This window comes from Oryctolagus cuniculus, chromosome 19 (assembly GCF_964237555.1).
Source record: "Oryctolagus cuniculus chromosome 19, mOryCun1.1, whole genome shotgun sequence".
Classification (NCBI taxonomy): Eukaryota; Metazoa; Chordata; class Mammalia; order Lagomorpha; family Leporidae; genus Oryctolagus; species Oryctolagus cuniculus.
In genome coordinates, this window is record NC_091450.1 from 9,282,069 (window position 1) to 9,309,196 (window position 27,128).

Genomic DNA, 27,128 nt, shown 5'->3' on the forward strand with positions numbered 1-27,128 from the left:
AGCCTGGGCTTCAGCAGAAGTCAGCTTATAAAGAGCCCTGGCAGCTCTGCCAGCCAGGAGTTGGATCACTGGAAATGGACCTGCCCTGGAGTCGAAGGACTTCAGGTCAGAGCCACAGATCTTATTGGCTCTAAGCTGAAAATCCCTTCACTTGGCTCAGCCTTCAAAGTGACCACCACTGTTGAGAGAATGGCCAAGTAGGGTCAGTGACATTGCAGACAGAGCTTTAAATTTGCTGTTGGAGATGCCACCTACCTTTACCTGGCCAGCTCTGCTCCCAGGCCAGGTAAGTAATGAAAGTCAGCAGAGAGCCTTCCCCAAGGAGGTTCACACATCCCTTAAAATGTACCCTATGTAAAAAGATAGATAGGTCTAGTGTTGCCGTTGATTTCTCAACAATGTTGCAGTGGATTGGTTTCTGAGAGGAGCAGCGTGGTGGGGGCAAGAGGCGCGGAGTCACCACACAGACCCCGGGGGGAGTCGGGTGAAAGCAGGCTTGAGGGGAGCAGCCAGCAGACTCGTTTATTTCAGTTGGTACAACATCTTATATAGCCAAGACCAGCCAGTCTGGTCAAGGGGCGGTCTGTGCCCCAACCAATCACAGCCTGTTGCCAGGCAGTTTCCAAAGCCATCCAATCACAGCCTGTTGCCAGGCAGTTTCCAAAGCCATCCAATCACAGCCTGTTGCCAGGCAGTTTCCAAAGCCATCCCTGAGTAACTGACGCTCGCTTGCCAGTGGCCACCTTGGCATGGCCTTCTCATTCCACCACATTTCCCCGTTTTTGTTTATTTTTGAGCAATGGGATGCATGACTCTTGGTCCTACCATTGTTGACCCCATTTCCATGTGGTCTCCTTACGCAGTTGTGCCTGTCTTAGGTTGTCCCCCAGGGGATCTTACCCGTCATTGACTAACCAGTGCTCAAATCGAGAGATCACAGGATTGCTTGCTCAGATAGGGGTGGGAATGAGGAATAATGGTTATCAGGAATGGCATGACCGCACACAGGCTGTGGGCCATTTGAGTGGCTGACCAAAGCTAGTGGGGTACAAAACAGTAACAGATGTGGCTATGGGCAGTTTCTCAGGGTAGGATGATAGGGCAGGTGTGTCTGCTAACAAGGTGGGTTCTCAGTCTTGTTCAGCTGGTTTTGTTGGCTGTCAGTTGCAGGCTTGATGTTTCTGGCTGGTACCCAAATGTGCTGTTCTGCATTCTGTGGAAAGACACAAGCATATCCTCGACCTTTGGTTAGCAGAGGGTGTGGTCCTTTCCATTCTCCTGTCAGGGGGTCTTTCCACCTAACCACAGGGGCTGGGGTCTGGGATGGAAAGGATCCCCAGTGTTTATAAGCTGGGCTGATCCCTTGGGAATCAAAAGTAAGAAAATTGATAGTGAAAAGGACCTCAGTCAAAGCAAGCTATGGGTCTGAGGGCATATGATTATTTTTTTGTCTTTGTAAGAGATCTTTAATTGTCCTGTGAGTTCTTTCAGTAATTGCCTGTCCCTGTGGGTTGTATGGGATACCTGTGGCAGACTGTATGTTCCAAGATTTCAGGAAGGAATTAAATTCCTGTGATGTATACGCTGGCCCGTTATCAGTCTTTATGGTCCAGGGGACACCAAGGACCAGCATGGCTGATTTCACCACCTTTATCACATTACTAGCCTTTTCTCCGGATTGGGCTGTTGCAAATACAGCCTTTGAACAAGTATCTACCACCACATGGACAAACTTAAGTTTACCAAAGGAATTAATGTGGGTGACGTCCACTTGCCATAGTTTTTTTTTTTTAATTTTTTTTTATTTTATTTTATTTTCACTTGCCATAGTTTATTAGGAGCAAGGCCTCACGGGTTCACTCCTGCTTGTTGCAGTGGGCCTAACGGGGCGAGGGGTGCACAATTCTTGCAAGAGTGCACTAGGTGTTTGCATTGGCTCATTGTTAGCTCTGGGAAAAGCAATTTTATGTTGCTTGCTGACATATGAAATTTTTGGTGTAAAATACGGGCTTGTTCTAAGTGTCCAATGGAAGCCGTGTTGCAGGAGATAAGACGATCAACCTTTCTGTTGCCTTGGAAAATAAAGCCAGGTAACCCAGTATGTGATCTTACGTGTGAGATATACCATGGGTATTTTCTGTTCTCAATTAGCTCTTTAAGTGTTGTGACCATCTGGTCAATTGGCTTACTGGTCGGGTTAAAGACTGCAAAAGGGATCGTCTTTGCTACCTATACTGAGTATTTGCTGTCCGAAAATATATTTACCGGTCCATCTTGGCTAAGGAGTAGAACCTTGACTATTGCTTTTATTTCTCCCAACTGTACTGATCCCCCATGGGGTTCTGCATGGATCTTATCTTTTTCTGTTAAAGATTTGATCGCTATTCCAAAGAGTGACTTGTTGGCATCCATAAACGCACATGGTGCCATGGGTATAGGTTGATTAGCAGGGAAAGCATGTTTTGGATAGTCTATTTCTAAGGTTTGTAGTGTCTGGAGTAGCCTGTCTGCTGGCAGGTGATTGTCAATCTGTCCTGGAAAATTTATCATTAAAATTTGAAAGAGCATGCTATTCTGCATCAGTGTCGACAGTTCTAATTGTGATAGTGGTAGGACCACTGTGTCTGGCTCTGTGTTAAATATCTTATTGGTATAATATCTTAATTTAAGTCCCATCATAAGGATGGCATCTGCTTTGTTTGCTATTTTAGGACAATCGCTCCAGGCTATGTGCACCCAAAAAAGTGGTCCGTGTTGTTGCCAAATAACTCCTAAGGGGGCCTTGAGGGTAGCTATGGTTATGGCAAATAGAGGCACCTGAGGGTCATATCTAGAGGTTTTTAAATTTGACAACTGGGTGTTAATCTTTTCTATAGTGGATTTGGCTGCAGGTGTCAATGTGATTTTTGAGGAAGGGCTGTTTCCCTTAGTAAATCGTGTAGCGGTCTAAGTTCTGCAGGTGTTAGGGGAAGGAAGGGCTTCAGCCAATTGATTTGGCCACATAGTTGCTGAAGTTCATTAAGTGAGTATTTATGCTTGACTTTTAGGTTTGGACCCATTGGAGATATATGGGAGGAGATTTGATAACCCAAGAATTGAAAGGGAGGAAAATGTTGTACTTTTTCTGTGGCAATAGACAAACCCAGGAATTGTAAATTTCTTACTGTCTCACTTAGACAGGTATTCAGAATTGCTGCATTCTTGTGAGCAAGTAAGATATCATCCACATAATGTATGACCAAGCACTGATCTTTAAGTGTGCTGGTCGCATGAGAAACGTATCTTTGGCAAATGGCAGGGCTATTTTTCATGCCTTGGGGGAATACTGTCCACTGGAATCTTTTTGCAGGGAGCTGGAAATTGGGCTCCCATACTGTAAAGGCAAAGTAAGCCTTATCCTGCTCTAATGGGAATGGAAAAGAAGCAGTCTTTGATATCAATGGTAACTATGTGATATCCATTAGGAATGGCCCCTGGATGGGGAATGCCAGCCTGGAATGTTCCCATCTTTTTTATATTTTTGTTAATTGCTTCTGAAATCCTGTAGAAGCCTATATTTTCCCTGTTTCTTTGGTATCACAAAAATGGGCATATTATGAGGGCTAGTGGAGGGTTCTGTGTGTCCCTTTTCCAATTGTTCCTGTACCAGTTCTTTAAGGATGCTAAGTTTGGGTTGTATTATTGGCCACTGTTCTACCCAGATGTTTCCTGTTTTTTCCCATTCAATGGGGATTGGGCTTGGCTTTTGTATGAGGTGAGCAGTGGCCCCTAGAATTGGGGGTGAATCTTACTTGTAGGTTCTCCATTAAAGCTGCTGACTTGTAGAGATTTGTGATCCGTAGTGAGGACCGCTTGTATTTGTGAGAGTACATCTATCCCCCATAAGGTCATGAAAACTTCAGCAATTAGTGGGAAGATGGTTCCTGTATCTCCATTGTCATCTAAATATAGAGTCAATTTCAGCCTCAGATTGAAGATGGGCATCGACCAGTTAATGGTAGTAGGACTCCCTCTTACTTGCTGGGCTGAAGGCCGCCCCACTGGGAGTTTAAAGGTTTGGTCTTGCCATCTTTTGCCCAATGAAAGCCTTTTTTACATAGTTAGGTCATTTATGGCTGTTGGAGTCCAGGGTCTGAATTTTGTGTCCGCTCCTACATTAACAGCAAATGTGCGGGTGGGATGGGGTCTAGAAGCTGCCCTAAGAGCGTGGGGTGTCCGAGTACTGCCACAAATGTGGGGATCCTCACTGGGTGCAGATGGGATGACCTTGCATGAGTTACTGTCTAGAGGCCCTTTAAGTTCATCCCACAGGTATGTGGGGGGTGGCTGACTAGGCGTTGCTACATTCTTTGCTACCTTATTTTCACAGTTGGAGCTCTCTCTCCCTAAGTCATCAACTGTTGTCTGTGAGGCAGAGGCCTGGAGTGTCAGGCTCTTACCACTCACAAATTCACTGTCTTATAATCTGCGCAGGATTCTGAGAGGGGGGGTATCTTTCCCATGTCTGAGCACTTAAGAGCCCCATGGCACGCCAACTCTAGCCAAAGGAAAGACACGTACAGCACTGCTGCCATAACAAAGCAAATTCCTAGCACCTCAGCTGTTGATGGCATTTTGCAGGAGGTTTCCCTACGTTAGACAAACAGATAGTGGTGTATCAAATCGTAAATATGTCCTGTGCCTAGTGGGGGACTTCCTTGATTCATTAGGTCAAGGCCGTATGGCCACACGGTGTCTCCGGAGCGTCACCTCTCTTGAGTGAGGGAAGATGACTTCGTTCTGAATTCTGGGATGATGAGTCCCTTATGAGAATTCGCCAGGCGAACCGAAAGTAAAAGGAAGAGCCGAGAAGCGACGTACGCTTCCGGGTGGAGTGTGCCTAACCTGGGGTCACTTAGACCGAGGACAAGGACAAGGAAAGGGGCGTAGGAGGGGGTTCTGTGCTCACCCTCACAGAACCGAACAGCACACAAAACACAGAGGGGCCTACTTGCCGAAATCCAGGGGGGACCTTACCGAGTCCGACATGCTGTCTTTCTCTCAGTCAAGTTGGCGTGCCAGATGTTGCTGTTGATTTCTCAGCAATGTTGCAGTGGATTCGTTTCTGAGAGGAGCAGCGTGATGGGGGCAAGAGGCGCGGAGTCACCACACAGACCCCGGGAGTCAGGTGAAAGCAGGCTTGAGGGGAGCAGCCAGCAGACTCGTTTATTTCAGTTGGTACAATATGTTATATAGCCAAGACCAGCCAATCTCGTCAAGGGGCGGTCTGTGCCCCAACCAATCACAGCCTGTTACCAGGCAGTTTCCAAAGCCATCCCTGAGTAACTGATGCTCGCTTACCAGTGGCCACCTTGGCATGGCCTTCTCATTCCACCACAGTCTAGGTCCCTTAACTTACAAGGCCTAAAGCCACCAGGTTATTATCTAGCCCCTTTTATCAGATCCTCTTTGCCTCTCAGTCAGAAAACTTATTTGTAACTTGGACAACACTTTTCTTGACTCCTCTAATAGCAACTCTGTCCTTTGTTCTGGACCCTGTCTGGCCCACTCCTTGGCCTCATTCCTTTGTAATTTTGTTGCTTATTAAAGTCAGTGTTTTATATACATTCTGTACATATCCTTTGGGGGCAGCAGTAGTATCTTTTAAACAGTATTACCGTAAGTAGTGTACTTCAAAGTGTAAATTACCTTGTTTAAAACTGTGACTTTAACATCTGTGTAATTAGTGCATATGGTTTCTACTCTCCATTACCAAGATAATTCATTATTAGGTAAATTTGGCTAGTAGGGAGTATAGTTATGTGAGCAGTGTTTCCTATTAAATATCAACTACTGTCTCAGTTACACATAGCAACAGCAGCTGCGCCTTGTTCAGGAAAAGTAAATGCACAAAGTTAAAAAGTTAAAGACATGCTGCAAATAACTAGTCATTATTCTGTGTATAAAAGTAGAGCAGAAATTAAACGCTGAGGATTTCTGTAAATTCTTTGTTCTATGTAGTACATTGCCGTTTATACTCCCAACATGTGTGTACTGATAACCCTCTCCCACACTAATGAGTGGCTTTTCTCCCGGTTTTGCCTGGAATCTGCTTTATTCTCACCCTGTCTCTATACTACAGTGTCTGTTTAAGTGTTTACAGCTGGTGATGGAGCAAACCAAGGCCTTCTGCAACCAGGCGATCAACCAAGTGCTACTACAGGAATGTGCTCGGCTCCCCACCCAGGAAACAGTGGCTTAAAACATTGCCCCATGGCAGCAAAGAGTGCCTCTTTTCTCCACGTCAGCAGAGGTGGCTCTGAGGATGGATCGTCATCCCTCTGCACCTCTTGGACTTCTGGGACTGATGTGGTGGGCTGTGCGCCACTGCTTTTCCGCAGATCACTCGGGCCTAATAAAAGATAACATGGCTGGCTAAGGTCAGGGAGGGGCTGGCAAAATGAAAAAGAATGGGAGGCCTCTCAGGGGTGGTTTGAGTCTTGGTTCAGTTCTTCTCCGTGGCAAGCCACCCTACTATCAGGACTCATAGGGCCCCTTGTTCTCCTGATTTTAATTTTAACCTTTGGCCCTTGCATTGTTCACAAACTTGTACAGTTTATGAAACAGAGATTGGGCACCGTTGAATTAATGGTCCAACGGTCCCAATATAAAGCCTTAAACGTTTGTAAAACCAATAAAATGTCAGTCCAAACCCATGATTGGGTTTTTCTTTTTTTTTTTTTTTTATTTTTTGACAGGCAGAGTGGACAGTGAGAGAGAGAGACAGAAAGGTCTTCCCTTGCCGTTGGTTCACCCTCCAGTGGCCGCCACGGTCAGCGCACTGCGGCCGGCGCACCGCACTGATCCGATGGCAGGAGCCAGGTACTTCTCCTGGTCTCCCATGGGTGCAGGGCCCAAGTACTTGGGCCATCCTCCACTGCACTCCCTGGCCACAGCAGAGAGCTGGCCTGGAAGATGGGCAACCGGGACAGAATCCAGCAACCCAACTGGGGCTAGAACCCGGGGTGCCGGCGCCGCAAAGCGGATTAGCCTAGTGAGCCGCGGCGCCGGCCGATTGGGTTTTTCAAACATGTACAAAAACAAGGAGGGATGAAGAGCCAAAGTGAGTCCATTTTAAAACAATAAAAAAGCAGCCTCCTTTCCCATAGCAGACAAGAGTCTTTGTAAAAGCAGGCATTCAGGCATTCCGGAGATATCAAAGCTTACCAGGGACAGCTAGCTCGGTAGACCAAGGACAGCACAGTAGAGATTGCTAAACAAAGTAACTCCCTGTACCCAAAGCTCCTGTGCTGTAAGCCCCCGCTGTAACTCCCTGTGCCCAAAGCTTCCATGCTGTATGTAACTCTTTTTTCCTGCTGATGTAGCCCTTTTTTCCTTTAAAAACTCTCCCAAACAAAGACCGGGGCCTCACTCCTTCCTCCACTGTGTGGGTTGGATGGATGGCATCCCTGTCGCGGCTTGTACTCCTGAATAAACCTTGCTTGTGCAGTTCAGTGTGATCGACTCTATGGGGGTCTCTGCGGGGATCTAACTATCTGGGCACAACACCCCCACCCCTGCAATCTGACACTAGGAACACTTACTAGTCACCCAAGTTAACAACAAAAACTGTGAAACAAAAATCAAGAAGACACAGTATGCTAATATTTCTAACAGATAATGCTAATGATATGAACTACAGTATACTAATCACTAAAACCAATTGTATCCAAATTAAGAATTAAAAGTTAGAAAACACACAGAATGCTAAAAATGGTAAAGTGAAACAACAAATATCTTAACTATGGTAACAATTCTAATCAGTAAGTCTTAAAATGATCTTATCTAAATCAAAGGATGAAAAATGAGAAAAAAATCAAAAACATGGGGGAGACACAGCAAGAATGCTAGATGAAAACAGCATAAAATACATTTAGCCAGTAACAATAAAAACAAAAAAGAAAATAAAAAACATTTAAGAAAAATAAATACACAAGTATACAAAGTAGAAATAGGCAGCGGAGAGAAATTGAGAAAATAGAAAAATAATAAAACAAGTAGAAAAAAAAAAGAGAAAAGAACCAATGTAGTAAAAAGAACAAAGAGATCAGACAGACAAAACAGCGATACAAACGACAAGATGAGAAAACCAGTAATGTCATCCAAGTCCTTCAGGCTGCCTCCACAGAGCTTCCTGGGCCAACTGAACAAGAACTGAGGCCAAGCCAGGGGACTGTTAAGGCAGTCGGAATGACATAACAATGGCTCCCCTGATGTCAGAGCAAGATACAGACCAATCACAGCTGGGGATACACCATGGTGGTTTTCTCAAGAAACTTTCTACCTTGGTTAAAGTGAAAGGACCCCAAAATTTTTTTGCTTAAGTTGGTGATAGCAATTGATATTTAGGTTTTGATAAATTAACACCTGAAGGCTGTTTCAATGGACTTTTCATTTCTAGTTTTAAACTTTGTAAATAACTCTTGGCTTTGGTAGGACTCCTCAAGCCTACACTCAGAATCTCCAACATGATAGGTCTCAACACGTTGGTACCACTTCACTGGCATAATGACAATACAACAAAATATTATGTTTGCCAAGTCACCATCAGGTGCATGGTTCATATCCATAGAGCTGAGAGGGAGGTTTCTTTCATCGTTTACCCTGAAGTTCATCATCAGATTGCTCCTCAGTAACCCTGGAAAGCTGCACAGTAGTGGGCTGATGTAGTCCAGTGCAAACAGCAAAGTGAGAGCAAACTGAAATCTATAGCCTCCAAAACTGCTTCAAATCATAAGGAGGAAGAGAAGACATTCCAGGATATTCCAGTCCTTTGGGTTACCGTAACAAGACCCTGACCTGGGTGACTGAAAAAGAACAGGAATTCATTTTTCACTGTTTTGGAAGTTGGGAAGTCTAGATCAAGGCCCAAGAGATTTACGATCTGGGAAGGGTGCACTCTCTGCTTCTAAGATGGTACATTCTTAAAAAAAAAAAAAAAAACACTGATAAGGAAATGAAAGGCTGGTGGCCTAGTGTGGGCCATTCAGCCCAGGTGTAGGTGTTGAAATGTTGCACAATTTTGTCCAATACCGGGATGCTGCTTCCAGAAAAATATGGTGCCTTCTTAAGGTTCCTCATGAGGAATGGCCTTCTTAAGCTGTCTTCACCTTATAGAAAGTCCCCCATCCTGGGGCTGCTGTTGTGGGTGGGGTAAGCCACCACCTGTGAAGCCAGCATCCCATATGGGTGCCGGTCCTAGTTGTAAGGGTGTTGGTGGTAGGGGGAAGAGGACATAGAATTACTTACATAGCTGTTCCATAGGGGAAATACAAATCTCCATAGAGAGGCTCCTTTAAGGAGCTGAAATTCTATGAACAATTGTTCAATGAGGCTACAGCCATCTACAAAGAGCACGGGCTTCAGCATCATATCTGGTCAAACCCAGCCCTGTCACAGCTGCTTTAAACTAGGCAAGTTTCTGAATTTCTCTGAGCCATTCTTCTATAAAATAGAGACAACAGCACCCACCTTGTATGGGATTCAATCATCTAAATCACACAGTGGCAAATGTGGAGCTCAAAAAAAAAATGAGCTGTGGGGACCATTATTCAGGAAAGTGTATCTAAATCCTCCATTCTTAAAGAAAACTCTAAAAATATAAATAAAGCTTATTTAAGTTTTGTATTTTAAGTCACTTAAAAACCTATTTTTCTTCACACTTTCCCCCATATTACACTATTCCAGTCATCGTCAGGCTTTTTCTGTTGTTTCAATATACATATATAAGTACTGATCCTTTCATTTTCATTTTCACCCTCATTTCCGCTCCCCTTTTTCATTTCCTCTTGGTTCATGTCCATTAAACAACTCAGATGTATTATACACCTAACAAGTACCAGGGTTCTAATCCTGTTTTTGAATTAACTCATTTGACACACTCTTCTCCATCAGGATGGTTCTACTAAAACCATCTAAAGTTTTTCACTTTCCCCAAATTTGAAAGCTACATGTAACTGTCCAACTTCCCCTTCCTGTAATGTTTCATAAACTTTTCATTGTTAAGGTGCTAAATTTAGCATGACATCTGATAAATAAGGAAAATGAGGACCAAGAACTTTGACAAAGAGAGGACCACAGGGAAGTAACTGAGAATCCTAAGAGTACATGATCTTGACTTATGAGAGGGTCTGTTACGAGAGTAAATATGAAAGAAACAGGCTTCTAATTCATGAACAGAGGATGTCTTTCCATTTCCATGTGTCTTTGATGATTTATTTCATCAGCACTTTATACCTTTATTGTGATCTTTCACTTATTTGGTTAAATTTATTACTAAATATGTAATTTTTGTAGCTATTGTAAATTCGGGCTTCTTTTTTCCCGTTTCATACTTTTTTATTTTATTTTATTTATTTACTTTCTTTTTGACAGGCAGAGTGGACAGAGAAAGAGAGAGAGAAAGGTCTTCCTTTTTCCGTTGGTTCACCCCCCAGTGGCTGTTGCAGCCAGCGCACTGCAGACAGCTCATCGCACTGATCCAAAGCAAGGAGCCTGGTGCTTCTCCTCGTCTCCCCTGAGGGTGCAGGGCCCAAGGACTTGGGCCATCGTCCACTGCATTCCTGGGCCATAGCAGAGAGCTGGACAGGAAGAGGAGCAACCGAGACAGAATCTGGTGCCCTGACCGGAAGTAGAACCCTGTGTGCCAGTGCCGCAGGCAGAGGATTAGCCTATTGAGCCGCGGCACTGGCCACTTTATTTTATTTAAGATATGCAGACTTCATGTATTTCATATACAGATTCAGGAAGGTGATGATACTTTCCACTGTACTCTCCATCCTGCTCGTATTCCCACCCTTTTTCCTCTTCCCTCTACTATCCCCATTCTTATTTTTTACAAAGATCTTAAACTTAACTTTACAGAGGATCACTATTAGTGTGTAATTGTTTTGTACATTGATTTTGTATCCTGCGACTTACTGGTTTATCACTCCCAACATTTTTACTGCAGTGTTTTAAGTTTTTCTGTCTAAAATCATGTCTTCTGGAAAAAGATATTTTGACTTCCTCCTTCCCAATTTTCATCCTTTAATTCTTTACTTTGCCTGAGTACTCTTGTGAGTACTTGAGATACTATATTGACTAAGAATGGTTTATGTGGAGTTCTTTTCTTGTTCAACACTCAGGAGAAATGTTTTCAGGTTTTTCCCATTCAGTATGGTATTATCTATTGTTTTATCATATAGCTTTGATAATTTTAAGCTATGTTTCCTCTGTACCTTGTTAGTTCCAATTTTTTTTATCATGAAGGGATGTTGAATCTTCTGATGGAAGCATCCACTGCATCTATTGAGATGTGCATGTGTTTTATGTTGTTCATTCTGCTGATGTGATTTCATTGATTTTTATAGATGTTGAACCACACTTGCATGCCTGTGATAAAACCCACTTCATCATATTACATGTTGTAGATATATATATATGTACATATAACCTACATATGTATATCTGTGATACCTTTTGGATGTATTGTTGCATTCATCATGTTTCCAGAGCCTTCACAGCCTAGAAAGTGTTTGAAATAAGAAAACTCGAACTCACTACCCATGCCTTTTCAATCCCAAAAAGTCCCAAACATTTTCCCAAGGTCACAGAATGACAGACTGTACTAAGGAAAATCTTCAAAACCTGATTGCAGGTCTGGCACTGTGGTGTGGTAGGGTAGGCCTCCACCTGCAGCACTGGCATCCCATATGGTCAGCAGTTCATGTCCCAGCTGCTCCTTTTCTGATCCAGCTCCCTGCTATCACCTGGAAAAGCAGTAGAAGGTGGCCCAAGTGCTTGGGCCCCTGCACTCATGTGGCCACTTGGGGAGTGAAGCAGTGGATAGAAAAGCTTTCTCTCAGTCATTCCCACTCTTTGTCTTTAACTCTGTCTCTCAATTAAATAAATATTCAAAAAAAAAAACACCACTATTTCCAATGACAATAAATCTTTCTGCACAGATATAACAATGTTAAATTCCTTCTGTATGGATAAGAATAAGTTGCATGGTCTAGTTTTGTATTCATTCAATAATTTTTTCCATACATTGCATACTGAACCATTGAAACTTCATCAGTAATTGGAAATTTAAATCAAATGAATAGGGTCTCCTATAAATTTCATCAAGATTTTTCTAAAGCCATGAGAACAAGCATCCTGACAAAAGGAACTAAAAATGTATTCGAAAATTTTGCTGGAAAGGAATCATGCTTTCCTTGGTTGTTTCTACACAATAAGCAGTAGCTTTCTGCATGTTCTTATATATTCGAATCCTCTCTGATAGGACTGCTGGCCAGAATCAGTAAAGTGTCATCAGGTTTGCATATTTGGTTTATTACATGCTGTCTTTCTGTGACCTTGGGAAATGGCTTCAAGTTTCTGGGATTGAAAAAGCATAGGTAGTGAGTTCAAGCATTCTTATTTCAACCACTGTCTAGGCTGAGAGGCTCTGGAAATGTTACGAAGTCTTAGTTTGGTTGTACTGTTTGTGCAATTCTTCAAGCCTAAAATGATTTCTTCTAAAAAGTTTAGAAGCAGAGATTTTTTTTTATGAGTCAATATACACGTGAATGAACCCTCACGTCATCAGATTGTTTTGTGTGCTCATTTTAAAAAAAAATATCTATTTTCAACTTTGTGCAATTTAAAGGATGGAATGTTCTAAGTTTAGAGTCTGTTTATCATAAAAGGCATGACTTTTGTTTGTTCAAACGAGGGAAATAATCTTTGTAGCTAATCTCAGGTGACACCAAGTTGGCATTATATTTCTTGATAAATTCAGAGCTCCTTCAATTTCCTGATTAGTAGTGTATTTATAGTGAACGGCACACAGTTGAATGCTTCAGAAGATTTATCTACTTATCTGAAAGGTGGAGTTACAGAGAGGGAGAAGCAGAAAGAGAAGCTTTCTATCAGCTGGTTCACTCCCCAAATGGCTGCAATGGCCAGGGATGGGCCAGGCTGAAGCCAGAAGCCAGGAACTTCATGTGGGTGTCCCACATGGGTGCAGGGGCCCAAGAACTTGTGGCCACTTCCATCGCCCTCCTAGATGCATTAGCAGTGAGCCAGATCAGAAGTGGAGCAGCCGGGACTTGAACTGCCACGCAGTTGGGATGCTGGCATTCCAGATGGTGACTTAACTCACTGCATCACAGCACCAGTGCCACACAGTTGAATTTTTAATGTTATGCTTAGCTGGTAACATCATGTCTTTCTTCAGGTAAGGGAAATCCCTCTTTTCACAAGGACAATTGCATAAAGAAGTTGACAGGTGTATCTGTTGTCTTCTTTTCCAGAGTGTTTGGTTATCTTTGCAAGAACTCCTTTTCTTTCTCAGAAACAAACATCTGAGGAGTTACTGAGATGAACATTCTATTTCTTTATGTGTTAATGCTTTCTTATCATTAGAGGAAGTCTTCATTGATTTTTCTCATCAGTACAATCCCAGACATTCACCTAAAAATCCACCCCAGCAGTTCTTTTGTTCTTTATGGTGAGAGCTTTTGTGTTTAGATAACTAAAATTTGAGGGGTTCCAGCGCTGTGGTGTAATGGGTAAAGCTGTTGCGTGGAATGCTAGCATCTCATGAGAGTGCTGGTTCAAGTCCTGGCTGCTCCACTTCGATCCAGCTCCCTGCTATGGCCTGTAAAAGCAGTAGAAGATGGCCCAAGTCCTTGGGCCCTTGTACCCACGTGGAAGACCAGGAGGAGTCTCCTGGTTCCTGGCTTTGAATCGGTGCAGCTCCAGCTGTTGTGGCCAACTGGGAAGTGATCCAGCAGATGGAATACCCTCTCTCTCTCTCTCTGCCTCTGCTTCTCTCTCTGTGTAACTCTTGACTTTAAATAAAGATTAAAAAATTAACATTTTGAGCTATGTTTTACTTTTGCCCAATAATTTTATTGAAAAGTGCTTTGAAAAAAAAGTATTTTGAGAAATAAAAAATAAAACTATCCATGAAAAAACTTATCCTTACTATATTACAGCTATTTTTACTATATTATGCAACTATGATTTTAATGTTTTAATAGTAAAACATGCATTAGGATTTTTGCATATTTTTCTTTCCTACAAGTTTAGTTACTTCAATTTAATTCATGCAGATGGTATTTATCCTATAGTAGAATGGAGAAAAAGTATATAGATAAAAATGCAAACGTGCAAATTTTCAACTTCAAATATGTAAATAATTTCCTTTTCAAGATTGGTGTTTATTTGAGAGGTACAGTAACAGAAGAAGAGACTGAGAGAAAAGTCTTCCATCTTCTGGGTCGCTCCCCAAATGGCTGCTACAGCCAGAGCTGAGCTGATTGGAAACCAGGAGCCAAGAGCCTCCTTGGGGTCTCCCACATGGGTGCAGGGGCCTAAGCACTTGGGCCAACTTTCATGGGTTTTCCTGGGCATAGCAGAGAGCTGGATTGGAAGAGATGCAGCCAGGTCGAACTGCTGCCCATATGGGACGTGGGTGCTGCAGGTGCTGGCTTAGCCCATTACACTACTGCACTGGCCCCAGTAATTCCTTTTGTAAGTTAAATGTATCATATTTGTTAGATGCTCTTTACACACACACACACTCACTCACACACTCACACTCAAAAATTTGTAACCAAAAAATCTTATTTGTATTTTATGTTTGGAAAATACAGCAAGTCGATCTGCAAAGACACTTAAGCAGGTCAAGGGTACACAATAATGAGACATTAGGATGACTTTATGGAGAAGGTGATCTGCATGAATGAGAGCCATCATAATAAAACCACCTTCTGCAATTTTGGTCAAAGCTTTCTTATTTTCTTGCTTAGTCTAATAAGGAATGAAATTGATAACAAATAGATGGTCTGTTTCATAGTATTACATACATTTTACTAACACCAGATGTGTTGGAAGTGATATTTGTAGGAGAAACAAGGTTGAGACTTCTACACATAAATTACGATAATTGTTGAATCTTAAAAGGTACTGATGATTTTGGAAGAGAATTTTGGAAGGAGTAGATAAGCACCAGTGATGATCTAGTTACACAGATTAATTCTCAGAAGTTGTGCGCTTTATAAAAACTACAGGATAAATGAAACATCATTAAGATTTGTAGTTCTATTTAGTCCCATTCAAAAAGTTTTGCTTTTGTGGCCTGGGATTTTGGAGTTTTCCTCCTACATTGTCTCCTAGAAGTTTTACAATTTCTATTCTTACAGTTACTCATTTTGAGTTGTTGTTGTGTATAGTAGAATGATCCAATTCCATTCTTTTGCTTATAGAAATCCAGTTTATCCATAACTATTATTTTAAAAGATTTATTTTATCCTTTTGAAAGGCAGAGTTAGAGGAAGAGACAGAGACCTTCCATCTGCTGGTTCACTCCCAAAATGGATGCAATGGCCAGGGCTGGGCCAGACCGGAGACAGGAGCCAGGAGCTACTACCAGGTCTCCCATGTGAGTGCTGGGGCACAAGTACTTGTTCCATCTTCAACTGATTTCCGGAAATGGAGCAGCTTGGACTCTAACCAGTGACCATACGGGATGCCGTCATTGTAGGCAGCAGCTCAACTTGTTATGCCACAATGCCGGCCCCCATTTATTTATTTTTTAAGAAGTTGAAAATTTTATTTTGCTGCAGATTTGTTGCTTCACTGTATGAAATACCATTAGCAAAGACAGCACATTGGAAAGTTAATATGGTATTGTTCTCTGATACTGTAAAACTAGCAAAATCCTTTCTCTGCTTCCACCTGTTTTCTTTTTTTAAGGGAGTTTATGGGGAGAAACCCAACAGACTGGAGAGAAGGGACAGAGAAGGAAAAAGGCAGAAAGAAAGTGTAAGAGAGAGACAGAGATCAGGAGATGGAGAGGAAGAGAGAGCTGCATGCTCAGGAATAGCTCCCTTTAACACGTTGCCAGTGGGTGGGCAGGGAAGTAGAAGCCTCGAATCCCATTAGGATGTGGGTGGGGCTGACATTGATGTTTGGACCATGTGGCCACCTGGCTTCCTGCCATGGCGGCGGGGTTGGGGCATAGGATGGTGTCAGGGTGTAGATCGCACAGTAGATAAGACTGCATCATTTTACTAACATTCCCCCCGTTTGGTTTTTATGAAGCAGGAGTTTTATGGGATTACATTAGCCCCAAAAGTCCAGGAGGGGTAGAGGGACGATGATCTGTCTTAAGCTACTTCCTGCTGACATGGGCGACGAGGTACTCTTCTCTGGGATGGGGCAATGTCTCAAGCCACTGTCTCCCGGATGGGGAGCCAAGTCTATCCCTGTAGCAGCATTTGGTTGACCAGCTGGTTGCTGAAGGCCCTGGTTCGTTCCATTATCAATAAGTAAATACAATAGTATAAAAGACAGGGTGAGACTAGCAACCAATGATCTTAAGAGTGGCATTAACCCAGTAATGAGAGGATTTCATAGAGGAGGGGAAATGTTTCAGTTTCATGAGCAGAAAATCTGAGATATAAAACTGTGGATGATAAGACTTAAAATAGGCATGTTGAAAATTATAAGCTCATTAACCAACAGGAGGCACTTATTTACTTCGCACAGTAGTTTCAAAAGCAGCTGAAGGATTTTACAAAACACTTAATCCTTTAGCCCCTGGACCTTTCACATTAAGATAATCATCACATCTAGTAACACAAGATCATTAGACTTTTTAGCTTTCAGACATTTGTATCACTAGCATTTTATATTATAAAAACTTAAAATGTAACACCACTTCACATCTTGACAGTACTTCTAACATAATCCAAATAGCCTGATTAGTTGGTGTCTCTGTGTCTTTGACAGTTTCCAGGGGCCCATCTGGAAATTGTCAAAGTCTAGATTTTTGAAATTTTGTTTTTTTGAATGCCTGTCAAGGATGCCAAGAAGGCTCAAAATCCAAAATATCTCGTTTAAATAGGATCCCTTAACATCGTGACATAATATAGACCAAATTTGATGAGTTACAAGGTTAGTATTCAAATGTTTTTGAATAAGCATATATTTAATAACCCATAGCTCTTAATAAAAAACTCATCTGTTTTGAAACAATTAGAATTTAACAGAGACATTAAGAGAACATAATAGACTAGTTTAACTGCTTTATCAGAGGTTCAGATTCTATGTCTTAGGAAAATAATAGCTTTTGTGTCCAAAATTTCTTTCATAACATTCTGTGACTTCCACATACCCTCTTCAACTTACTTGAAATGTTACATCATTTCCATTCCAGTCTAGAGTAAACTAGGCATCAGGATGAAGTAATTTTTTTGACTTTTGAACTGCTGCTTTTATTGTTATTCTAAAGAAAATTTTCTACAAAATTCACAGACATAAGGATAAAGCTGATAAAATTATAACTATGAGGAAAAAGAATTATTAATGGTGACTCAATATTCTGAGTTACAAAATTGCATAACTTTAACAGGTATTTGTAATATGCTGATTCCCACTGTCCCAGCACCATTTATCTGTTGCTCTGCATTGGCTTTATCTGTTGCTTTCTCATTGGATTATCATGTTACCGTAGCTACTGTAGGTGACTAGCTAGTGTTCCTAGTGTCCCAGTACACTAGGCACAAGAGATATCCTGACGACGAAAGGCGTCAGATCCTCCCACACTGAGAAGGAGGTGTTCCGTGGATATGAGGTCCTTGGGATCATTGGCAAGGGCAGCTTTGGGCAGGTGAAGCTGGCCCTCCATCTGGAGAGCAGAACCAAGGGGGCTGTGGAGATCACTGCCAGAGGTGACGGGGATTCTTCCAAGTTCCCGCAAGCTTGGGTAGCAGCAGAAATTATGCATTCTCTGCATCACCCTAACATTATAAAGCTGTTACAGGTAGACTACACAGCAGATAGAGCCTGTCTTTTCATTGGGTATTTTAGCGGTGTGGGGGTGGACCTTGAAAAGTATGTCGAGGTGTGCAGCCACCTTCATGAAGGAGAAGCATGTTGGTACTTCATTCAGACATTAGTAGCAGTGGAGTACTACCACATGCAACACATTGTTCACAGAGACTTAAAATTGGAAAATCTCCTTCTGGACTGACCTATTAAGCTAATTGACTTTGGCTTTAGCCAAAAACTGACTGAAGGCCAACAACTAAAGTCCTTGTGTGGGACACTTGAATATTACACCCCAGAAGAATTCCTAGATAAGGAGTTTGATGGGTATAAAGCTGACATGTGGAGCCTGGGCCTGGTCCTGTACACCATAGCAACAGGTGGCTGCCCTTTGAAGGGGAGAGCTTTGGGCACTTGAAGGAAGCGATCCTGGCTGGCTCGTAACCTAATCCCCTCCTATGTAAGTGGGGAACTGGAGAGATGCTGGATTGGTTAATGACTTTTGACCCTGCTGAGAGGCCCACAGTGGCAGATGCTATGGGCCACAAGTGGCTCAGCATGGAGCAGAAAAAGGGCCCAAAGCAAGTGACATCACACTTTTCAGTCTCTTGAGTTCTCCCGAGAACCAGGAAATCGATGAAGCTGTGGAGAACCTGGTGTCTCTGGAGGGCCTTAAAGAACAGGACTGCCCCATTCCACCCCCCTCCCCCATGCAATGCTGGGGAAAATACCAGCCAAAGGCTTACAGCAGAGATGTAGAAAATCAAACTGACATGGGGATCCTGAAAGTGAGAAATACCTGCCAGGCCTTGTCTTCCAGCTGGGCTGTGAGGAGGAGGATGGCTGCTTGTCCCCTGCTCTGAGCTGTGGGAAATCCCAGCCAAAGACTTACAGCACACAAGGGGAAACGAAATTGACATGGGGTTCCTAGCTCCTTCCAAAATTGAAGGTCAGCAATACCTGTCAGTCCTTGTCTTCCAGCAGGGCCGTGAGGAAGAGGATGGCTGCTTGTCCCCTGTGCTGGGCTGTGGGAAATCCCAGGAGGGCCTCAGTGGAGCAGCAAGAACTGAGCTCACTCAAGGGGAGCTTCTAGGATCTGCTCAGTACGCTGAGGCTCAAAACTACCTGTGGAGCTGGGCTTCCAGCTGATCCATAAAGTAGTGTCCTTGACGCCCAGCTTCAGGCCAGTGCTGTGTCCCCAGTGCTGCCTGAAGGTGACCAGTCATCAGGGCTAAATGCCTGCCCTAGAGTCCACAGGATGGACAGTTCCCCACCTGGTCTGATGAGGATCCACACTTCCTGGCCAGTCCTCAGGTACAAGAGCCCCGTGACCTCTGTGTCCAGTCTCAACACCAGCAGCAGTGAGGCCTGCAGTTCAGATAGTCTTCATCCTGGCATAAGGAGGAGGACCTACACTCCCAGGCCTCAGGCACAACAGCCCTGTGTCCTCCACTCTCAGCACGAGCAGCAGTGAGGCTGACAGGACAGATGGTCCCCAACCTGCTGTGAGGAGGAAGACCTACATTCCCTGGCCAGTTCTCAGGTACAACAGCCCTGTGTCCTCCAAGTTGGAAATATTGCTGACTTAAAAGGCAAATTTGAAACTGAGGACTGTTGGTGAACAACAATTGTGTGCTGGCACCCAGGATACTGATTGAACCTTCTGCTTGTCGACAGCAGGACACGAAGGCTCAGTGTCTGCAGAAGCAGTGTCCCCATCTCTTATTGGGGCTTTGGGGACAGCACGTCTTCATCTGAGGATGTCAGAAGAGAACCTCGAAAAGCTGATGGACACGCGGATGCAGAGGGCCTGAAATTGCTGACTACAAGTCAGAAAACGACTCCTGAATCAAAGGTTTTAGAAAATAAAGTTTCCTCAGAACAATTAAAAGCCTCTCATCAGAATTGTGAATATCATTTTCAAGAGACTTCAGAAAGGTATAACTAAGATGCTTATGTAATGAGTTTTCTGCTTGTTCATATTCGGAACTGGCCTGGTGAATAAAGACAGGGACGATGGCCCTCAAAAAAAAAAAAAAAAAGATTCAGCTCTGGCCTAATGCTGACCAGGGTGAGCACTGTGATGGCAGCTGGGGACAAGTTCGCGAACAGGTAAACACCTGTGAGAATCTGAAAATGACCCCACTCCTGGGACAAAATGAGGACAGAAGATTCGTTGCAGGATCCACAGCCTCCCTGGGGCCAGCAAGCAGCTCACTCCTTCTGTTCCCCAGACCCCTCCATGGTGACTCTGCAACCAAGGAGGGGGGTGCTGGTGAGAGGCCATGGACACTCAGGGACTGGTGGAACCAGGGCAGCCCTTTGGTGATCCGTGTGCTGAGGAAGATCATGACCCTGCAGCTATGGGGGCAGCACATGAGGCAGAATCCCAACTCGTCGATCTGCAGCCTCCAGTTCTGTAACTGCTCACACTCAGCAATGACGTGTGCTGCCTGCTGGGCCAGCCAGACCTCCAGGGCTCACAGCTCCTTGAAGCTGAAAGGCAAAAATCCCGTCATGACACAACCCCAAAGAACCACAGGGAACTGCTCCCCACAGTTCCTGTCCATCAGAGGGATCAGCCCCACAGGCAGTGCCTGATGCCCAGGTCCCTGAATGGTGAACTGTGCAGAGGGTAGGGACAATGAATAGCCCCACCCCACTCCCCTAGGAAGGTCACTCTTCATCCTCCTTGGCCATCCAGCTATCCTCCCATGACCATCACTGCACCTGTGCAGAAGACTCCCTGGAAACCACATGCCTGGTGGGTTCACAGATGGGCTCACCCCACACCTGAATTCAGTGCTCACCATATTGCCTACCCAGACATCCATGTCCTGACACAGGTTCACACCCAGGGCACATAGGCACCCACGCTCCAGGTTCACTCTGAGGAAGCAACGGCATGCATATATCCATGGTCAGCACACAATGGGCACCACTGAAGACTCAGCCAGCATCACCCTCAGCAGCAGCCCAGAGAGGCCAGGGCCACCCACCTGGAAGCAAATGTCCCCAAGTCAGCAGGACACGCAGAGCTGGATCCACCCAGCTCTGCCAAACATGCCTCCTGTCTAGAAAATGATCCCCAGGTCAGGCAGTTACTGGACACAGTGGTCCTCTAACTGCCACAGAACACAGAAAGAGGGGGCTCTGGGTAATGGAAGCATTGTGGAGTTCTAGCAGCCCTGTCCCAGTGGTGCCCTGCCAGGTCAGGAGGGCTGAGTGTCAGCCTCCTCAACCTCAGAGTAGACAAAATCCCCTATAGGGGGCAGCTGTGGTCTTTCCAAGGCTCACGAAAGAGGGAAGAACTGTGGCAAATGTGCCACGACCTAGCTCTGCCACCACCCTCTGTCACCTGCTTGATAAATCCCAACCTTCTTCAGGGCTCTACCTGTAAGCTATCCTCTTCCTCCAATACACCTCTATTTTGTAGCAATGTGTTGTTGTTGTTGTTATTATTATTATTATTTGTTTTACTTGTAAATGAGAGCAAGAGAGAAAAAGAGGGAGAGAGATTTTTCTAACCTCTGGTTTACTCCTCAAATGGCTGGGACAGCTAGGTCTCAGCCAGGGGTGGCAGGGACTCGAGAACTTGGATCATCCTCTGCGCCTTCCCAGTCACATTAGCTGGGAGCTGAATTGGAAGTGGAGCAGCCAGGATTCAAACCAGCCCTCCAGTATGGGATGCCCATTTCTCAAGCAGTAGTTTAATCTGCTATGCCATTGCTACCCCTTGTAACAACTTTCAAAGCCTTGGCATTTTGAATTTCAGTTAGTGCAATGAGTCCCCCCCCCAACATCTCACCCAGCTCCCTGAGTTCAGTCTGTGCCCACCCCTGAAGTAAGCAAGATTCCTATGGCAACAGACTTCTGACAGAGGACAAGTCTCAGCCCTGCTGATCCATTCTGTGTCCTCCCACTCTGCTCCTGTCCTGTTCTCTGTGGTGCTGTCAGCATTGGTCACCAGAGAGTTTTCCCAGGATGACAGAGAAGGGAGCAGATGGCTGAGCATGGCCTTCTTTGTGTCCTGTGTCGGCCTCACCTAGTCTGTCTGGGAGGAACTGGGCCTCTACCCTGGGTGCAGGTGAGGGGTTAGGAGACGAAACACTGTGATTTCAGCACAGGTACGTGACACACATGTAGGTAACACTGAAGCTGATACTGACAATAATGGCATGGCAAGTGTGGGGGAGGGCAGGAGCACCTGGGAGAGCTGGGTGCTAGGGAGACCACCAGGGAATGCTAGGGATCCCTGTCCCCAGGAGCAGCTCAGCCTCCCCTAATGCCGTGTTCCTCCAGATCACCTCTGGCCCCTGCAGCAGCGTGGAGAACCTGGTGGGTTTGGTCCAGCTTTGTGGGCTTGCTCCTGCTGCATTCCAGCGGCTTTTGCTCTTCCCAATGCAGCGGAGCCTGAACTGCACTCCCTTGTGGAGTGAGCATGTGTGAGCCTGTGTGTGCGTTTGTGTGTAAGTGTGTATGTCCTAGCTCTGTGGTTTCTGCTCCAACTGGGCCTGGCTGCTCCACACACGAGCATACAAGTCCTTGTCAGTCTCACCAATGGCATGAGTCTGGCATCAGAGTTGCTTTGGATGCTCCCCAGTTTCCCCACCACATTTCCCTGGGACATTCTAGGTGTACAGATGGAGGTTGGCAGAGTTCTCAGCCCCATGATGAAGCTCAACCTCAGATGGGCGGGGGGGGTGCAGGTAGTGTGTCAGGTGTTAGGTCTACCCAGCATGGTAGGAAGCCATACACATTCAAGAATTCAAGTCCCTCTCAGAGCAGCCCTTGCAGACAGTGCTGAGATGAGGTGCCCCAAGCTGGTGGGGGACCAGGGAATGAAAGCTCTGTCTATTCTCACCCAAGGTCACGGGGCAGCTGCCTGACTTGGTCCTGCTGATGTAACCTAGGGTTAAGGCTGCTTAGGAGGAAGGTGGTCGGACTCACCTGAGGAAGGTCACTTCCGTTCTTTGGGATGTCAGCTTGTGCGTGGGGGGGGGTCCAATCTGTCTCTCTCCACCGCTGCCGTCCTTTTTTTATATATATACAGAAGATCAGTTTAGTATATATTAAGTAAAGTTTTCAACAGTTTGCACCCACATAGAAACACAAAGTGAAAAATACTGTTTGAGTACTAGTTATAGCATTAAATCACAATGTACAGTGCATTGAGGACAGAGATCCTACATGAGGAGTAAGTCACAGTGACTCCTGTTGTTGACTTAACAATTTGACACTCTTGTTTATGGCATCAGTAATCTCCCTAGGCTCCAGTCATGAGTTGCCAAGGCTATGGAAGCTTTTTTAGTTCACCGACTCTTATCATATTTAGCCAAGGTCATAGTCAAAGTGGAAGTTCTCCCTTCAGAGAAAGGTACCTCCTTCTTTGATGACCTGTTCTTTCCACTGGGATCTCACTCGCGGAGATCTTTCATTTAGGTGGTTGGTTGGTTGGTTTGTTTGTTTTTTGCCAGAGTGTCTTGGCTTTCCATGCCTAAAATACTCTCATGGGCTTTTCAGCTGGATCCGAATACCCTAAGGGCTGATTCTGAGGCCAGGGTGCTGTTTAGGACATCCGTCATTCTATGAGTCTGCTGTGTATCCTGCTTCCCATGTTGGATCGTTCTCTCCGTTTTTTGTTCTATCAGTTAGTATTTTCAGACACTAGTCTTGTTGTGTAATCCCTTTGATTCTTAGTCCTATCATTATGATCAATTGTGAACTGAAATTGATCAGTTGGACTAGTGAGATGGCATTGGTACATGCCTCCTTGGTGGGATTGAATTGGAATCCCCTGGTATGTTTCTAACTCTGCCATTTGGGGCAAGTCAGCTTGAGCATGTCCCAAATTGTACATCTCTTCCCTCTCTTATTCGCACTCTTATATTTAACAGGGATCACTTTTCAGTTAAGTTTCAACACTTAAGAATAACTGTGTATTAATTACAGAATTAAACCAATAGTATTAAGTAGAACAGACAAAAAAATACTAAGAGGGATAACGTATTAAGTTGTTCATTAACAGTCAGGGCTATGCTGATCAAGTCACCGTTTCTCATAGTGTCCATTTCACTTCAACAGGTTTCCTTTTCGGTGCTCAGTTAGTTGTCACCGATCAGGGAGAACATATGATATTTGTCCCTTTGGGACTGGCTTATTTCACTCAGCATGATGTTTTCCAGATTCTTCCACTTTGTTGCAAATGACTGGATTTCATTGTTTTTGACTGCTGTATAGTATTCTATAGAGTACATATCCCATAATTTCTTTATCCAGTCTACTGTTGATGGGCATTTAGGTTGATTCCAGGTCTTAGCTATTGTGAATTGAGCTGCACACTGCTGCCATCTTTATGAGCCATGCAGAAGAAATGGAAGTGAGTCAGGGTAATGTTTCACTCCAGCCTTTGGCACCATAACCCCAGGCCACCCTTACCTGCTCTTCAAACCTGGCCCTGTCATTGGTAACCCCAGACCCATTTGTGTCCTGGGATCAGGCACACGGCCCCCCGGGGATGTGAGGTAGCTCCTGATTCTCACTAGAAGGCCTGCTCCTTTGACTGACAGTTGTGCATGCATCACCAAGGATGCTCTTAGATCTGGATCTCTCAGGTCTCCATTCCACACCCTCCTGCCTTTCACCTCCTCTTGGCACAGCCTCTTTTTGCTTACCTGCTGTAACCACCAACCTTTCCCTGACACAGGGACCACAGTGTCCAGAGACCCTACGGACTGAATGTTGTCCGTGCCACATTCTGTTTAGGATGCACCATCAGCTTCCTCGTTCCACAGACACCCACCTGTGTCTATGAGCCTACCCATGTGCCCCATTCACTCCCTTCTCTGCCCCATCCTGAGTTCCCAAACAGCACTTGCTGCCCCTTCTAGAAAGTTCTCTTCAGGAGAGTGTGTGGTGAAGCATCCTGGGAACCCAGGGAAACTGCAGTGCCATCATATCCACCTGCTTTGGGTTCTTTTTGACACTTATGTGTGCAGCTACCCCTCATTGTGTTTATCTCCTTACTTCTCCAGAGTCACAGGCAAGGGTGATGTCTTTCTAGTTTGCATCTTAGTGCCTGATGCATGGCCGAAGCCTAATAAGTAAAACAGATTGAAACATGTACGATTCACAAACACGCTGGTGTCGAGTGGCATTGTAGGCAATAAAGATTCCTAGGTTTAAGTGCAAGCATTTCTCACAGCTCTTGCTCCAAAGCTGTCAGCAGCTGAGTTCAAGTGTGAGAAGAGTTGCTGAACTGTGCCTTCCACACCCAGACCATTGCTCACTGTCATTGTGTTTACTGTTAACTGTTCATGCTACCCAAAGTGATTTACAGATTCAGTATAATCCCTGTTAGTATACCAAGAGCATTTTCCAAAAGGTAGAAAAACACCCTACTTGAGTATGCAGAGCTGAAGTAATCTTGAGTGAAAAGTGGTAGGAGCTATCTGACTTTAAAATATTCTACAAAGCTCTGGTTATAAAAACAGCATGGTATTGTCATAAAAGCGCATACAACAAAAGAGCAGGGGTCAACATTGTGTTGCAGTGGGTTAAGCTGCTGCCTGCAAAGCCAGCATCCCATATGGGTGCCAGTTCAAATCCCAGATGCTCCACTTCTGTTTCAGGTCCCTGCTAATGTGCCTAATCCTTGGGCTCCTGCACCCACCTAGGAGACCCAGATGGAGTCTCGTGGCTTTGGCCTGGCTCAGTCCTGGATGTTGTGGCCATTTGGGGAGTGAACCAGTGGATTAAAGATCCCTCCTCCCTCTTCCTCCCTCCCCTCTTCCCCCTCCTTCTAAGTAAATCTTTAAAAAAAAATCTAAAGGAACAGAGAGCCTAGAAATAAACCCACATATTTATAGCCATGTGACCTTTGCCAGGGTGCTTAGAATGTACTTTGGCAAAACAATGGTCTCTTCATTGAAAATCATTTGGGAAAACTGGGTATCACATGCATCAGAAGAAACTAGATGCTATCTCTCAACATGTATGTAAATAAACTAACATGGATCAAAGATCTAAATTTAAGATCTGAAGCTAATGAGCTAGTAAAAACAAACACAGAGGAAATTCTTCACTACATTGGAATGGGCACCCATTATTTTCATCAGACCCCAAAAGCATAGGAAAGGAAGCAAACATAGTTGAATGGGATTTCATCAAATTAAAAAACTTCTGTATTCCAAAGGAAGCAAAGACTAGGGTGAAGAGACAACTTACAAAGTGGAGGAAATATTTGCAAGGTATACTTTGAGAATGGATTAGTAATGCTATGTAAGAAACAAATAGTAAAAATAGTATGATTCTATTATAATAGAGTGCACAGATTAAGCAGAAGTTATTTCAAGGAAGACAGAAGTGACCATCAGGGATATGAAAAAGTGTTCAACATCACATCATCAGGGTGATAGAGATCAAATCCACAGTAAGATATCAGTCACGACACTCCAGTTATCTTGGCTGTCATCAAAAAGACAAAAGATAAGAGTTCCATGGTATAGCTCTACACAGGAGATAGAAGTGGTGTTCTGTTTCACAGTAGGGTGACTGCAGATAATGATAATGTACTGTCCATTAAAAATATTAGAAGATAGGATTGTGAATATTTTCAGCATACAAAATGATACCTGTTTGAGGAGATAGATTTGTTTAACCTGATTTGAACCTGTGTAAAAACACTATCTACATATCTCAAAATATAACATAGTACCCTATAAATATGTATAATTTTTGTCTGTTGGTTAAAATTTTAAAAGTATACAAATAATAAAAAACCAAAGAAAAAGAAAAATTATCCCAAAGGAAGTAAGTTCAAATAACAATGATCATAGCAGACACCATACAGTAGAAGAATTAACAATTTGCAAAGTTACTTGAAATAAACCAACAAAATATTAACCCTAGCAGTGGAAAAGCTACTATTTTATTTGTTCATCATATATTAGAATTATATAAGAGAAATTAAGAAAAATTCAGTGTATTAAGGTAGGCCTCAGGGTATGATGTGAGCATGCAAAATTCAGTGGTGTTTCTATTAGAAAGAAAGAAATGAAAATGAAATAAAATAATTTACAGAAGAATTTTAAATGATAAAATACTTGAGAATTTTTAAAAAAGATTTATTTATTTATCTGAAAGGCAGAGTTACAGAGAGGCAGAGGAAGAAGCTCCACTGATCTGAAGCCAGGAGCCAAGAACTTCTTCCAGGTCTCCTATGCAGGTGCTAGGGCCCAAGGACTTGGGCCATCTTCTACTTCTTTTCCAGGCCATAGCCGAGA

At 43.9% G+C, this 27,128-nt stretch overlaps 1 protein-coding gene across 13 annotated transcripts in view; it reads left to right on the forward strand.

Moving 5' to 3' along the window:
• Positions 1 to 27,128, forward strand: part of LOC103346407 (trafficking protein particle complex subunit 9) — a 178,821-nt gene that overhangs the window by 120,964 nt on the left and 30,729 nt on the right. For 6 of the 13 annotated variants that reach the window (XR_011384774.1, XR_011384775.1, XR_011384778.1 and 3 more), the window contains one exon: positions 1 to 27,128. This exon is cut by the window's left edge and continues 27,321 nt beyond it; it is cut by the window's right edge and continues 3,361 nt beyond it. The exons of 4 other annotated variants lie outside the window; for them this stretch is intronic. The gene's annotated coding sequence lies outside the window, so the exon portion shown is untranslated. 3 more of the 13 variants (XR_011384762.1, XR_011384763.1, XR_011384764.1) reach the window with 3 other exon arrangements.